The 12,841-nt window shown below is 33.5% G+C and overlaps 1 protein-coding gene and 1 pseudogene across 4 annotated transcripts in view; one reads left to right on the top strand and one right to left on the bottom strand.

Moving 5' to 3' along the window:
- Nucleotides 1-12,841, bottom strand: part of LOC135224593 (T-complex protein 11-like protein 1) — a 161,819-nt gene that overhangs the window by 65,521 nt on the left and 83,457 nt on the right. The gene's annotated exons all lie outside the window — the stretch shown is intronic.
- On the top strand, nt 872-10,948 carry LOC135225020 (T-complex protein 11-like protein 1; annotated as a pseudogene).

The raw sequence follows: 12,841 nt of genomic DNA, 5'->3' as shown, positions 1-12,841 counted from the left end.
GTGATTATGTGCTGTCTCTAGAGAAAATATTTAGGTTTTTAGAATTACAGATAAAATATCGTAAACCTGTATAATTTTTCCAGACTGTCACATATTGCATCTTAACTTTTGTACTTGAAATTTACTTTTAGGAAAAGCGTTACATTAAAAAAGGTAAACAGCTTTCCACCCTTGTAAATAAAATATGTTATTGTATTTTTTGCATTTGAATGTGCGCAATTCTCTGAGCAGTTATTCAAAGCAAGTTTCCTAACTAGTATAGCCTGATTAAGGTGAATGTATTATGATACTTGGATTATTTCAAAAGTTTCTACAGTTTGGCACTGGACATTGATCATCTTGACTGGTGGTCAAGAACTGTTTATCTGAAAGAAAAAATTTTTAACCTATTAAAGTTCCTTATTTGTGGAGTCAAGTAGTTAGGCCTATCCAGAGGACTGTTATTCGCTTGTATCTCATGCAATGAGGCTGCTGTATATAATGTGTGAAGAATATTAAGCCTAGGGAAGAAAAGGTTTCCAAAATTTGTTTGCTGTGGAAGGAATCTCAGAAATTGTACTTGGTTAAAGAAATTTAACTGGCAGATTTACCCTAGAAACATTTTTCTCCTCCTTGGAATTTTGCTCTTTGGATTTTATTATAGAGTACAGCATCTGCAAAGTTAGTAAACCAAGCAGCTGTAATTAAATTTATACAGTAAATTAACTAGATGTGTACTACAAAAACTTTTTCATGTCTTGAATTTCAGTTTTTTAATTGCAGTGCATTGTAATTTTGTTGCTAAAAAAAGATCTGTTTCCATATATTTCAGCAACGAAAACTGTTAGTGGTTCATCACCTGTTCAGAACTTCATATTTCCTGGGGTGGCTGCATCACCACTAAATTTATGTCCTTAGAAGAAGTAATGAAGGCAGCAAAGGGAGTCAGCAACATGGTTTTAGCACATGAAATTGCTGTTGATAAGAACTTCAAACTAGAAAAGTTTGAGCCTACAGATAATACTGTTGAAAACAAGTAAGCTATGATTCATTCTTTGTGGAATTATGACTTTTATTCTTTGTTTCTGTCATGTGGTACTGTAGTAACTTATGCCATCTTTGGCTGACTAGTTTCATTATGGTAGGACTTGATAATTACAGCGAGCCCCCCAACTTCATGGTACCCATATGGTTGTGTTTTAGAAATGGTTTATGTTAAACCCTCTTACGCCGAAGGCGGTGAAAAAAAATTGTCTCCCGTGTATGCCGGAGGTGTTTCAGAGTGAGCGCGGAAGCGGAAAAATATTTTTTTTTCAAAAAAATCACAGCACGCTTAGTTTTCAAGATTAAGAGTTCATTTTTTGGCTCCTTTTTTGTCATTGGCTGAAGTTTAGTATGCAACCATCAGAAATGAAAAAAAATTATCATTATTCATATATAAAATAATGCGATATATGATAGTGCAAAAAACGAAATTCATATATAATTGTATTCAAATAGCGCTGTGCGCAAAGCGGGGGGGTAAAGGTAACAAGTTACTTTTTTTGTTGTGGAATGTACACTAAATTGCGATCATTTTGGTATATACACATTGTAAAACGATAAAAGCAACACAGAGAAATAAAATATTTACACAAAAGTAATGCATGAATTCGTAACGCACGGACGTTAAACAAATATTTTTTTCAAAAATTCACCATAAACTAAATATTGTCCTAGAGACTCCAATTTCTTTCAAAATAAAGACAAATGATTGAATATTACTATACTGTAAGAGTATTAGCTTACAATTGCAGTTTTCGACCATATCTGACGAGTTAAAAGTTGACCGAATGTCGAATTTTTGTTTTTTTATATATATATTTTTTATATGCAATTATTTCGGAAATATGAAAAGCTACAACCTTCAAATATTTTTCGTTTTATTCTACATGGAAATTGCGCACATTTTCATATATAAAACTCTATGAAATGCCTAATATGAAACGGAGCAAATATTCCAGAGAATGGGCGATGTACGTATTTCGGAGATTTGTGGCGGAGAATCCGCGAGCGGAGGGAAGGAAAGATTTTTTTTAAAATTCACCATAAATCTAAATATTTGTTTCAAGATGAAGATAAATGACTGAATATTACTAGATTGTAAGAGTTTTTAGCTTACAATTGCGTTTTTTGACCATTTCGGTAGTCCAAAGTTGACCGAACGTGGTTTTTTTTCTATTATCGTGATTTTATATGCAAATATTTCGAAAATGAGAAAAGCTACAACCTTCAGTTATTTATTGTTGTATTCTACATTGAATTGCGCACATTTTCATATATAAAACTTTATGTAACGGCTAATTTAAAATGGTGCAAACATTACCACAACGCACGTATGAATTTTTTCGGAAGAGTTACCGCGCGGACGTAAAGAAAAATGTTATTTTTTTCATAAATTAACCATAAATCGAAATATTGTGCTAGAGACTTCCAATTTGTTGCAAAATGAAGGTAAATGCTTGAATATACTAAAATATAAGAGTTTTAGCTTACAATTGCGTTTTTTCGACCATTTCGGTGGAGTCGAAGTTAACCGAAGGTTGAAAATTTTGGCAATTATCATCATTTATATGAAAATATCTCAAAAAACTGATAAAAGCTACAACCATGGGTTGTTTTTACATTACCACAATCGCATGTATGATTTTTTTTTTCGGAAGAGTTACCGCGCGGACGTAAGGAAAAAGTTTTTTCATAAATTCACCATAAATCAAAATATTGTGCTAGAGACTTCCAATTAGTTGCAAAACCTAAGGCAAATGATTAAATATTACTTAAAATATAAGAGTTTAGCTTACAATTGTTGTTTTTCGACCATTTGACCGAAGGTTGAAATTTTGGCAATTATCGTATTTATATGAAAATATCTCAAAACTGATAAAAGCTACAAATCATGAGTATTTATAGTTGTATTCTACATAAAAATGCACACATTTTCATATATAATACTTCATGTAACGGCTAATTTACAATGGTACAAAAAAAAAATTATGTCAACAAAGTGACGAAATAATTTCCGATATGTGGTCACAGATACTTTTTAGTGCGGCAAGAAAGGAAATTTGTGCTTGCGCGCCTGCGTAACGATTGTAAACAAAACAACACCTTGATCCGTGAACTCCCAGCATCCCCCAAGGCGTGTGATTCAAAAGTTTTAGGCTGGTAGGCCTATAAGTATTTTTCCGCGAAAAAAATTTTAAAAAAAACTAAAAAAACCTTGTAAGTAAACGTAAAATACGTCCAGTCGGCACACGGACCGGGAGACAAAAAATGTCGACGTAAAATACGTCCAGTCGGCGTAAGAGGGGTTAATGAATGAGGTGATTCACTGCACATCAGTTATTCACTAAATGACATCAGGTTAGATTACTCTATTAGATCTCCTATATTAGCAAGTAATACGTTTCATATCACTGTATTTTCCCTTAGGTTCGTGGATGTCATGCATCGGGCATTTTGGGATCAGCTTACTGATCAGTTGGCTCAGGATCCTCCATGCTATGAACAAGCTTTGTACTTCTGACAAGAAAGTTCGTGATAACTTGATAGATATCACTTTACCTCACCATACTAAATTACGACAGGAAATTCCGAATTTGATAGTCTTGATGTAGAGCTGATAAAACAACAAGCAAGAGCATGGTATTCTAAACTTTAGTCAGTAAGTATGGTTTTGTGTCATAACATTGTTTTTTTACATTCCTATAAATGTCAACATATTTCACTAAACATGGTATCTAATGTAATAGTATGCAATACTTTACAATATCCAGATATAGTGTGTAACTTATTTCTGTTACTTTTTGTGTTGTTAAATGTATAGTTTTTTCTTCTATCTTTTGTTTATTAGTATTGAACAAAACTTCTTGGATGAAAAAACCTTGGAATATATATGGTATTGTGGTTTTTCAGGTATTCACCAGTATGTGCTGTCCATAATGTCTCGTCTGTGGTGTGCTCCAGTTAGAGATGAGACTATTAGAAATTTAATGAGAGAATCAGAAGTAGTACCTGTGTTTCGTGGTGTAATGGAAACACTTGATCTTCATGCGTCTTGACATGGCAAACTTTACTATTCAGCAAATCCGACCACAAACATTATTGCTGCAGGTAAGTTTCCAGAATATGCCATGAAAGCACTGTAGTATGAGGTGGTTTAAATACGTATGTGGTAATTTTGATATTTCTAAGTGATATCAACCTTTCATTTAAAAGTTCTGGTTGATGCATTTAGTGAAAAATTAAGTTTGTTGTAATGCAGAGGATTAGTTTTGAGTTTCTACTCATGTCAGGTGTGTCATCAGTGTCAAAGACATGACTAACAAAACAGAAAAATATCATTGTCTATTGGTATATTATTTTGAGCTGTGCAGTTTGTAACCAGAGTATGTATATGCATAGGGACTATAACATAACCAAGCATACCAATGCTGAATTCAGTTATTCACCTTGCTTCAAATTCTGTTTATTAGTAATGCTAAGTCCAAGCTCAGTTTATAGTTACTATGCACAAGCAGTTTAGTAGGTTACAAGGAGTAACATTTACCCAACAGATTTCTCGAGTTGGTTTTATTGTTCTAAAATTGCTCATGTGAGCCTTTTGCCTACATAATTCTCTAGCACCCTTGTAAGTTTAATGCTTCTTTCCAAGTCTTTTTCTTACATTTATTTGTCCTTGGGATAGAGAATATCAGGTTGTAGGCCTCAGTGTCTTAAGCACTTATTTGAAAGAAGGATAGTGAAAAATCCCCTCAAAATCCATTCACCTTATCTGAAATCATTCTGTAGTTGCCATAAGGAAACTTGTCTTAGAACCTTTTAGACTTTTGAATAGTATATTTATTTGCAAAAATCTTAGAGGTTGGTCTTCGAGAGACTGAAAAAAATTGACAGGTGATTCCCTGAAGGTCTCATATATATAATATATATATTTGGGTCTGCAGTGCTGTAGATTTTCAGTTAGTATCAGAAATTTTTAGGTCCAGGAAATGTGCTGAAATGGGAATAGCAGTTGGTCTTGGAAGTAACAATGGCACAAGAAAATATAAATCTTGAAATGCTAATTCTGTAAACTGAAAAAAAATTTGTACTAAAAATTGCAGTAGGAATGGCCATGATGGAGACAGTACACAAATATGGATTCCTTTAAACCTAACAAATACCATAATACTCTAATTATGCTTGCACTTTTTTGAAATGTAGAAACTTAAAACTAAATAATCTGACTTGGCCTAACCACACACATAAGCCAGAAATTTTTTGTCAAAATGTAGGGGAAGATCTAAAGTTGAAAAAATGAATCCATTTATTAAGGAATTAAAAGGGTTTGTAAAAAAGACTAGACAGTAACTTAGTAAATTGAAACTGGATTAGAAATGGAGGAACCTCACATAGTACAAACTATGCTATGTATGGGGTTGTAGTACTGAGAGTGAAGAAATTTCTGGACGGTGCCAGACAAGTAATTCAACATTTTAAGGTGTTAGTAGACAATACCAGTACCATGTTTTTCTATTTGTATTCCTAGAGAAATATGTAAGAAGCATACACTAGTTGAACATCTACTCGACCAGAATAAGAAAAGAATATTAGATTCGCGCAAAATACTGTAGCCACTTCTGAATATGCTTGAAACAAATTTGGGTTTTTCTGAGATTATAATTTTAACAACAATAAAAACCCTTTTATTTGTGTCTTTCAAAGTACAGAGCAACATAATCTTGTTTTGCTCTCTGTGCAGGTTGTTGCTTTTATGAGTTCCTTTATATCATCAGTTTTAATTTTATAATAAGTGATCATACATTATTTAAGTTACCCAAATACAGACTGTACATTTTAAGCTTAACATTGAATAATTTATCTATTATGTGGTTTATTAGTAAATCTTTATCATGAAAAGCCAACATTGATAACAGGTACCCAGAGCTGAAAGTCAAATTGAGAAGAGAGAGATTTTATAGGTCTAACAGGAGGAAAACTTTTGCAGTTGCACTAGAAAACAGTATTTAGTGGAGGGTGGAATGTAGATGGAAGAAAGAGATTAATGGAGGAACAGCAAAAGAATGATAGTGGCTGCAGCTACAGGCCGAAGGGACGCTGCAGATAACCTTAAAGTAATTTCTAAAGTGCGCTGACAGCACTACCCCTCTAAAGCCTGGTACACATTATGCCATCACGTATCAGGTACGTGATGCAGTAGTGGTGTTTAAAAAAAATAATAAACGGCCAAAACTGTACTGCAACACTGCTTCACTTGTTCTCGCAGTTCAGCTTTCAAAGGCAGGATATCTGCCGATGATGTACTTTGCCAGGAGACTCTACTGTGGGGTGTAGTTGCTCTGTGTGGTGCAAAAAGAAAAACTTTTGAGGAAGAAAACTTAGAACCTTTTGTGTAAGCAATGACTTCTCAGCGACCCCTGAGAGAAGCTTCCATGAAATATTTGGAGCTACAAGTAAAAAAAATCCAGACTTGAAAATTACAACAAGAATGCCAATCCTTGCATTTTATAAATTGTTGGAAAAAAAAATTGAACCATATATGTAAGGCAGCAGGACACCAGCTTCGAGACAGCATATCACCAGCTCGTTCTTGCAGCTGGAGGATCGTATGCAAGCCTCCAATAATCAACCAGGATTTCAAAAACAGAAGCCTCAGTCAATCATCCATCCCCGAACCTGTGAAGCCATCTATAATGTCCTTAGGGAGAATTATTTGAAAGTAAGGTTCAAATATAGGTACAAAGTACAGAAATATTTTTTTTATTACAAGAAACGCAGATCATCAAAACACCATAACTTTGGAGCTCCAGACTTCTGTGATGCTTTGATTCCAGACATTCCCTGTAGAATTGTCTTCAGGGTGTGCAGCTTTTTGAGTAATGTCTTCATTCTGCATTTTGTACAGTTTTACAAAAACTCCCGATAACTCTGATTTTATGGTTTCCAAGCTTGCACTCCTGATGTTTCTCATCTTGTGATGGCTTGCATTTGATCTTCCAACCAAAAACAGATGGATGTTTCTTCAGTAATTCACTAAACTGTAATGTTAGTCCTTGTTCTCTCAAGGGGTTTGGTGGGTGGTGGTGAGCAGACATCCTCCCCCTCTGAACGTTGGTGCATCACTGAGCTGCGCAATGAAATGGCTCGGCCCCAGCAACTCGTTGGTGATGCTGCTTCATGTTGAAAAAGCAGTTTTTCAAACGCATCCATCTAAGACTGCGAGCATCATGTGCATAGTGTGTACGGGGCTTAAGGGGAAAACCAAAATTAGTCCTTAGTATTTAAGTGGGTTAACTTTGATTATGAATAGGAGTAATTTTCTTTTATTCATGATTAATTTAATTAGAGAAATTTGCATTAATTTCCATGTGTTGTACTTATTTTTTTCAGAGTGTAACGTATGAAAAGAAAAAGTTTGCTGAATTGCCCTGAAAACACACGAATGATGGCCTAGAATTAACACGTGAATGGCTTGTGAGCCATGTCAAACCAGAAGACATAGCTGCTGCAGATGATTTGTCTATGAGGAATATAGTTAGCCTGGTTATTAACAGAGCATATATGGAGCTTCTGTCATGGCCAGATGAAAGGTTGCTTCCAGAGGTAAGTTTTTCAAATAAACTGGTTTTTTTTTTTATGTAAGCACTTAAACTTTGTCAGTGGCATAACACATTTTTATCATTCCTAGGAATTATTTCTCAACATTCTGACCGACATTAATAATTGGGTTTTTTGAATGGCAGGCATAGGAGGTATTTAAAATTTCATCAGCTGTATGATAATGGGAACGAAAGAATTTGAATGTTTTGTTATTCTAGAATATTTTCATGTCACTTATTTACTCTTTTATATCTTGATCATTAAAAATATTAGTACAATAATGTTTTTTTCTTGTTTTATTTTAGACAGTTGTGTTGGATGGCAGCAGATTACTTGAACTTAGGGACCGCTTGAGTCAGGTGGTGTGTATAGGAGCAGGTTTTGCTCGTCACATTTTCATCTGTTGGTCCAATTGTAACACAACCTGATGCCTTTAAGCTGAAGTTGAAAAGAAACCTGTGCATTATACTTGATCCAGCCCTGTCAGAAAAGTAAGTGAATTGCAAGGGAATTTTTTTGTTAAGGATTTCGGATTTCTTTCTCTCTCTCTCTCTCTCTCTTTTTTTTTTTTTTTTTTTTTTAACATTTTGATCTTGAAGAGTATGTAGTATATAAAAAAATAGTCAAGAAAATATTTTACAGCAATCCGTTTTTTAATCCAGATCTTAACCCTTAAGGGACGGGCTAAAAGTAGTATATATGAAGCACACCCCCATGACCGGCAAACTTTAAAGCTTGGCCAATTTAAGTAAAATTGCATCATTGGAAAGAGGAAGATATGCAAAAATGCATGGTTTAAAAATTTCCTTACCTTTAAGAGAAGAAAGTGACTATGGACAACCCCGTGTGGGGGCCTGGGGCTCTTTTACAAGACACTCATAAAATATGCTAATTTTACCAAGTTATACATGTTTTTTTCTAATTTATTTTGTAAAATTATACTTAAAGCTCACACAGTATCGTAACAGAGAAGAACTAAAATTTCTGAGTATAATTGTTGTAAAATTTATGAGATTTACTCAAATGGGGGAGATGCAGTAACTTTTTGAAAGGTTATAAATGTTTTTTTATATATTTCTTTGGCAAAATTACAATTATAGCTTACATACTATTATAAAAAGATAAGAACTAAAAGCAACAGCAAGTTATGAGTATATTACAAATAAATAATAAAGATTGTCATGGGGATAGAGAGGGCCAGTATATTCCCACATCAACTCAAGGCATTCTGACCTCTTCGCTCTTTCCTGTGCTGAGCTACTACAGTTGCACATGTCAATTATGGACCATTGAAGTACTATAACATCTTTAATGCTAAATTCATCCACATTCATATGGTGCATAATATTAATACAATACTCATACAAGTTAGCCCATCCATCACTCAAAACCTGTTATAGATACACATATGATGATGCTGATGCCTGTCCTTTAAGGATTAGTACATTCAATACCCGGTTGGATATTGGAAATTTCCGATATCATGAAAAACACTGCAAATATGAAGTGGCAATTTCCTTACCTTTTTCTACTTGTCACTACATAGGTTTGTATATACTTATAACCAACAACACAATACACTGTATGTACAGTACTGCATGCAAAACAAAAACCAAACTGTACAGTATACTGTATGTAAGATGTTTAACAAAAAGGTATACATACATGTACATGTATTGATGCACAGGCTGAGAAAAGCCGTTAGTAATTTTATTTGGGAAACTTTCAATTAATAACTAGAACCTATCAGGCCGAGTAGGTTGGAGGTATATTCCGAGAGATACATTTTTTATTTACTTAGTGATGCCTCTGCTTTCACTAGAGCTGTCTGCAGTATGGCCAGTGAAGATTATTACGAACATGCCGCTTCAGAAAACTGTACTATCAGAAAATAGATCAACTGATTAAATTTTCTTTGAACCACATTATACAAAGCTAATATAGATGTTAAAATAAATTTAATCTTTGCTCTTTTGATTATAAAAGGATTGACAGTTCACTCCTAACTCCATTGAGTAATACTATCTTTCACAGATTGGTCACATGTTTTACCCATAGTTATTTGATGACTAACCCTCATGGCCCAGCCTCACAATACAGAATGACTCGTACAGCTATACACATTTGTGTCTTCAGTTTTCTATTAATTACAGATTTTTAAATAAATTAGTTTTAAGAAGTTTTCTCAAATCTTCAGCATTTCTTGTTTATTCAGTCTTTAGAAATTGAATGTTTAAGTTTTAATTTACTAATATGATTGTTAGGATTGAACCCTCAGGGCAGCATTTTGAATCACAAATGTCAACTGGTAGGCTGGTTGAAACTGCTTATTAAAAATACCACTCTGCAACCTAATTTAAGCAATATTTTTAATGTACTTTAGAAGATTGTTATTATTGAACACTTTTCATTTAAAAAACTTGTTTGTATTCTGATGGGAGTGACTGATTGATGCATGTTGTTTTGAGTAATTTTCATTGAAAAGTTTTGTATATGAGAAAAATTGAATAGTAAACAAGTTTTTTTAATGTTTTAGAGATACAATGGATGTTATGGACAACATTGCTGAGCAAGTTGTTAAGGAGGTAGATGACCATCTTAAAGAAAATGAAAAACCAAAAACCACTTCCTGTGTCGGCCAGAAATGCATTAAAAAGCCCAGGTTCTTGAAGTAAAAAATGTCGACCATCGTATTAGGTCCCTTATCAGTAAGTATCAAAGTATAGTCATTTTCTCTGTAATTCTTGTATACCTGGGTTGTATAATTGTATGATTACAGCATTGTGATTATAGTGTGTAGCTGTAGACTTGGAAATGTCATGGATTTCTGTAATGTATAATCAGTAATTGTTTGGACTCTGTAAATGTATATCAGTAAGGGTTTGGACCTTTTGGATTGCTTAATGTCCAAAATTAATTTTTTTTTTTTTTTTTTCCGTAGGTAAGCGGGCAATGGAGTTTGTGAGTGTCATCATGAATTCTACAACTGCTCGTCCTGTCCAAATGCCGCCTGGTCTTTCAACCTTGCAAGAGGAATTGGCACATATCTGTGGAACTCTGATTAGACTGGTAATACATAATCGCTCGGTATTTGGAGAATATTATGGTGACATTATCTCAAATCACATAAAACGAGGCGAAAGAAACTGGGGCAGAAGACAGCAGCGTGATAAGAGTGAAGCTAGTGCAAGTGTTTAGTACACAAGTCAAACTGGAGAAATCCTGTGAAAGGTCCGGAGTGTCTTGAAAATGTTGAAGTGTAATAGGAGTGCGTCAGTGTAGATATTAAACTATTGGCAGAAGCCTATTTTGAATAGTAAGTAACCTCCTTTTTGTTTTTATAGTAAATTTTTATGTGAACTGTAAAATAGGGTATACTGTGTAAAAATGCATAATTAAGATTCAATATGAAACAATTAGAAAATGTCTCTCTTGTGGATTTAGAACACAGAAAGCAAATATTTGTTGAGAAATATAAAAGCCTTTACTTTCATGACATATGGGGCCACCCCATTGTATTAGCATTGATCATAATGGTCAGGGTGAACAAAAAAAAGGCAGAATATCTGTCATAGGTAGGATATACAATACAGTGTCAAAAACTTTTATTTTGCAACAATGAAAAATAGGGTACAAATTTTAGTGATGTTTTTATTTCTACAGGAGTTATTGGAATAAGCTTCGTAACTATTAGCTCTTTCTTTTAAAAAGTAAGGATAAGCAGGTAAATTTGGGAGTCAGTGTTTTAGCCCTTCCTCAACATCTTTGTATATATATCTTTATTTTATACTATTTAAATAGTTTTCTTTTCCACAACCCTCTCAAAAATTGTCCTAAATCTTCATTCCATCTAATTTGTGTAAACTGAGGAATGCTTATCTGACAAGTTCTTTTAAGCAGTTAAATCATTCCTGTTTTACATTGATTTATGGAATATATTTTTTCACTGAAGTAAAGTTTAGTCTGTGGGTTAGAGCTTACTAGGATTGTGACTGTGAAAGCTCTGTGTGATGTACCAGTGTAATCTTTATGAGTCTTTAATAGTATTTTTATATGCAATTTTCAAGTGCTTCTGACAATGCATTTTTGCTGGCAGTGCAATATTTTTGAATGGTTGAGACAGCTTGATTTTTACGGTAGCTTGGATTAGAAAAAGAAGCACTATACTAATCTTTGTCTTTCATTTACAGTAATTGCCACATGTAAATAAGATTCTGTAATCATTTATACTGTAATACCAGATTTTAAAATATGCATCTTTAATTACTTCTGATGCAACCATACATTTATGGCTATCCTCTTTGGATTTGCAAAGGATTAAATGGTATGGCTTTGAGATACTTTTAGTTTATGTATGTGTAATTTAGAAAACAATTACCTAAGCATAAAAAAGAAGAGGAGCCAAAATCATTCTTTGAAACTTACTTCACAGTTAAGACTTTCCCAATATTCATATGAAAAACTTCACAGTTAAGGCTTTCCCAATATTCATATGAAAATTGTCATCAGTTTTGTCGAGTGATACAAATGAGTGTAGTGTCATGAAGGCCTCGAGATTGTTATTGGAAAGCATAACTTGCTACTGTCCATAATATCATAAAAAATATTACAGTATGTACTCTTGATCTTTTTCAGCTGGTCTTATTTTCAGGTATATATTTTTTTTTCATATGTTGATTTTTGACATGGTAGATATTAAAGCTTCATATATATTATTGATTTTTGACAAAGTAAATATTGAAACCTAAATAAGAAGAAATTGGATACGTCAGTAGTATATTTCTAGTTGGAAAAGTCCCAATATAATGTTTTAAGGAAAAATTTAGGTCCACAACTGGGTGGTTTTATAATTAAAGCAAGACATGTTGAAGTACTGCATTGCATTTGATAAGCTGTAAATTTGCATTTAAAGGCATGTGTTTATTTTTACAACTTACTTGTCAGTAATTTGATGTGTTCTAAATAGCATCAGTCAAGGTGATTTACTTCATTTCTGGTACTTTTTAATTTTTTATTTGATAATCCATAGGGTACAAACTTAGTGAATCAATTTCATTAGACAGGACAGTCAGGTTTTCCATCTGAAAGTTCCCACCTGTGTAATTCCTGTCCCTCCCTCACCACAGTAATTTTCTTTCTTCCTGTTTTAGTAGTCATCTTTTATTGTAGATTCATGAAAAGCAAGGGTTATGCAATATATTTTTTGCACTAAATTTTTTTT

Source organism: Macrobrachium nipponense, chromosome 12 (assembly GCF_015104395.2).
Source record: "Macrobrachium nipponense isolate FS-2020 chromosome 12, ASM1510439v2, whole genome shotgun sequence".
Classification (NCBI taxonomy): Eukaryota; Metazoa; Arthropoda; class Malacostraca; order Decapoda; family Palaemonidae; genus Macrobrachium; species Macrobrachium nipponense.
Note: the sequence above shows the minus strand (reverse complement) of the source record. Positions and strands in the feature narration are given on the sequence as shown.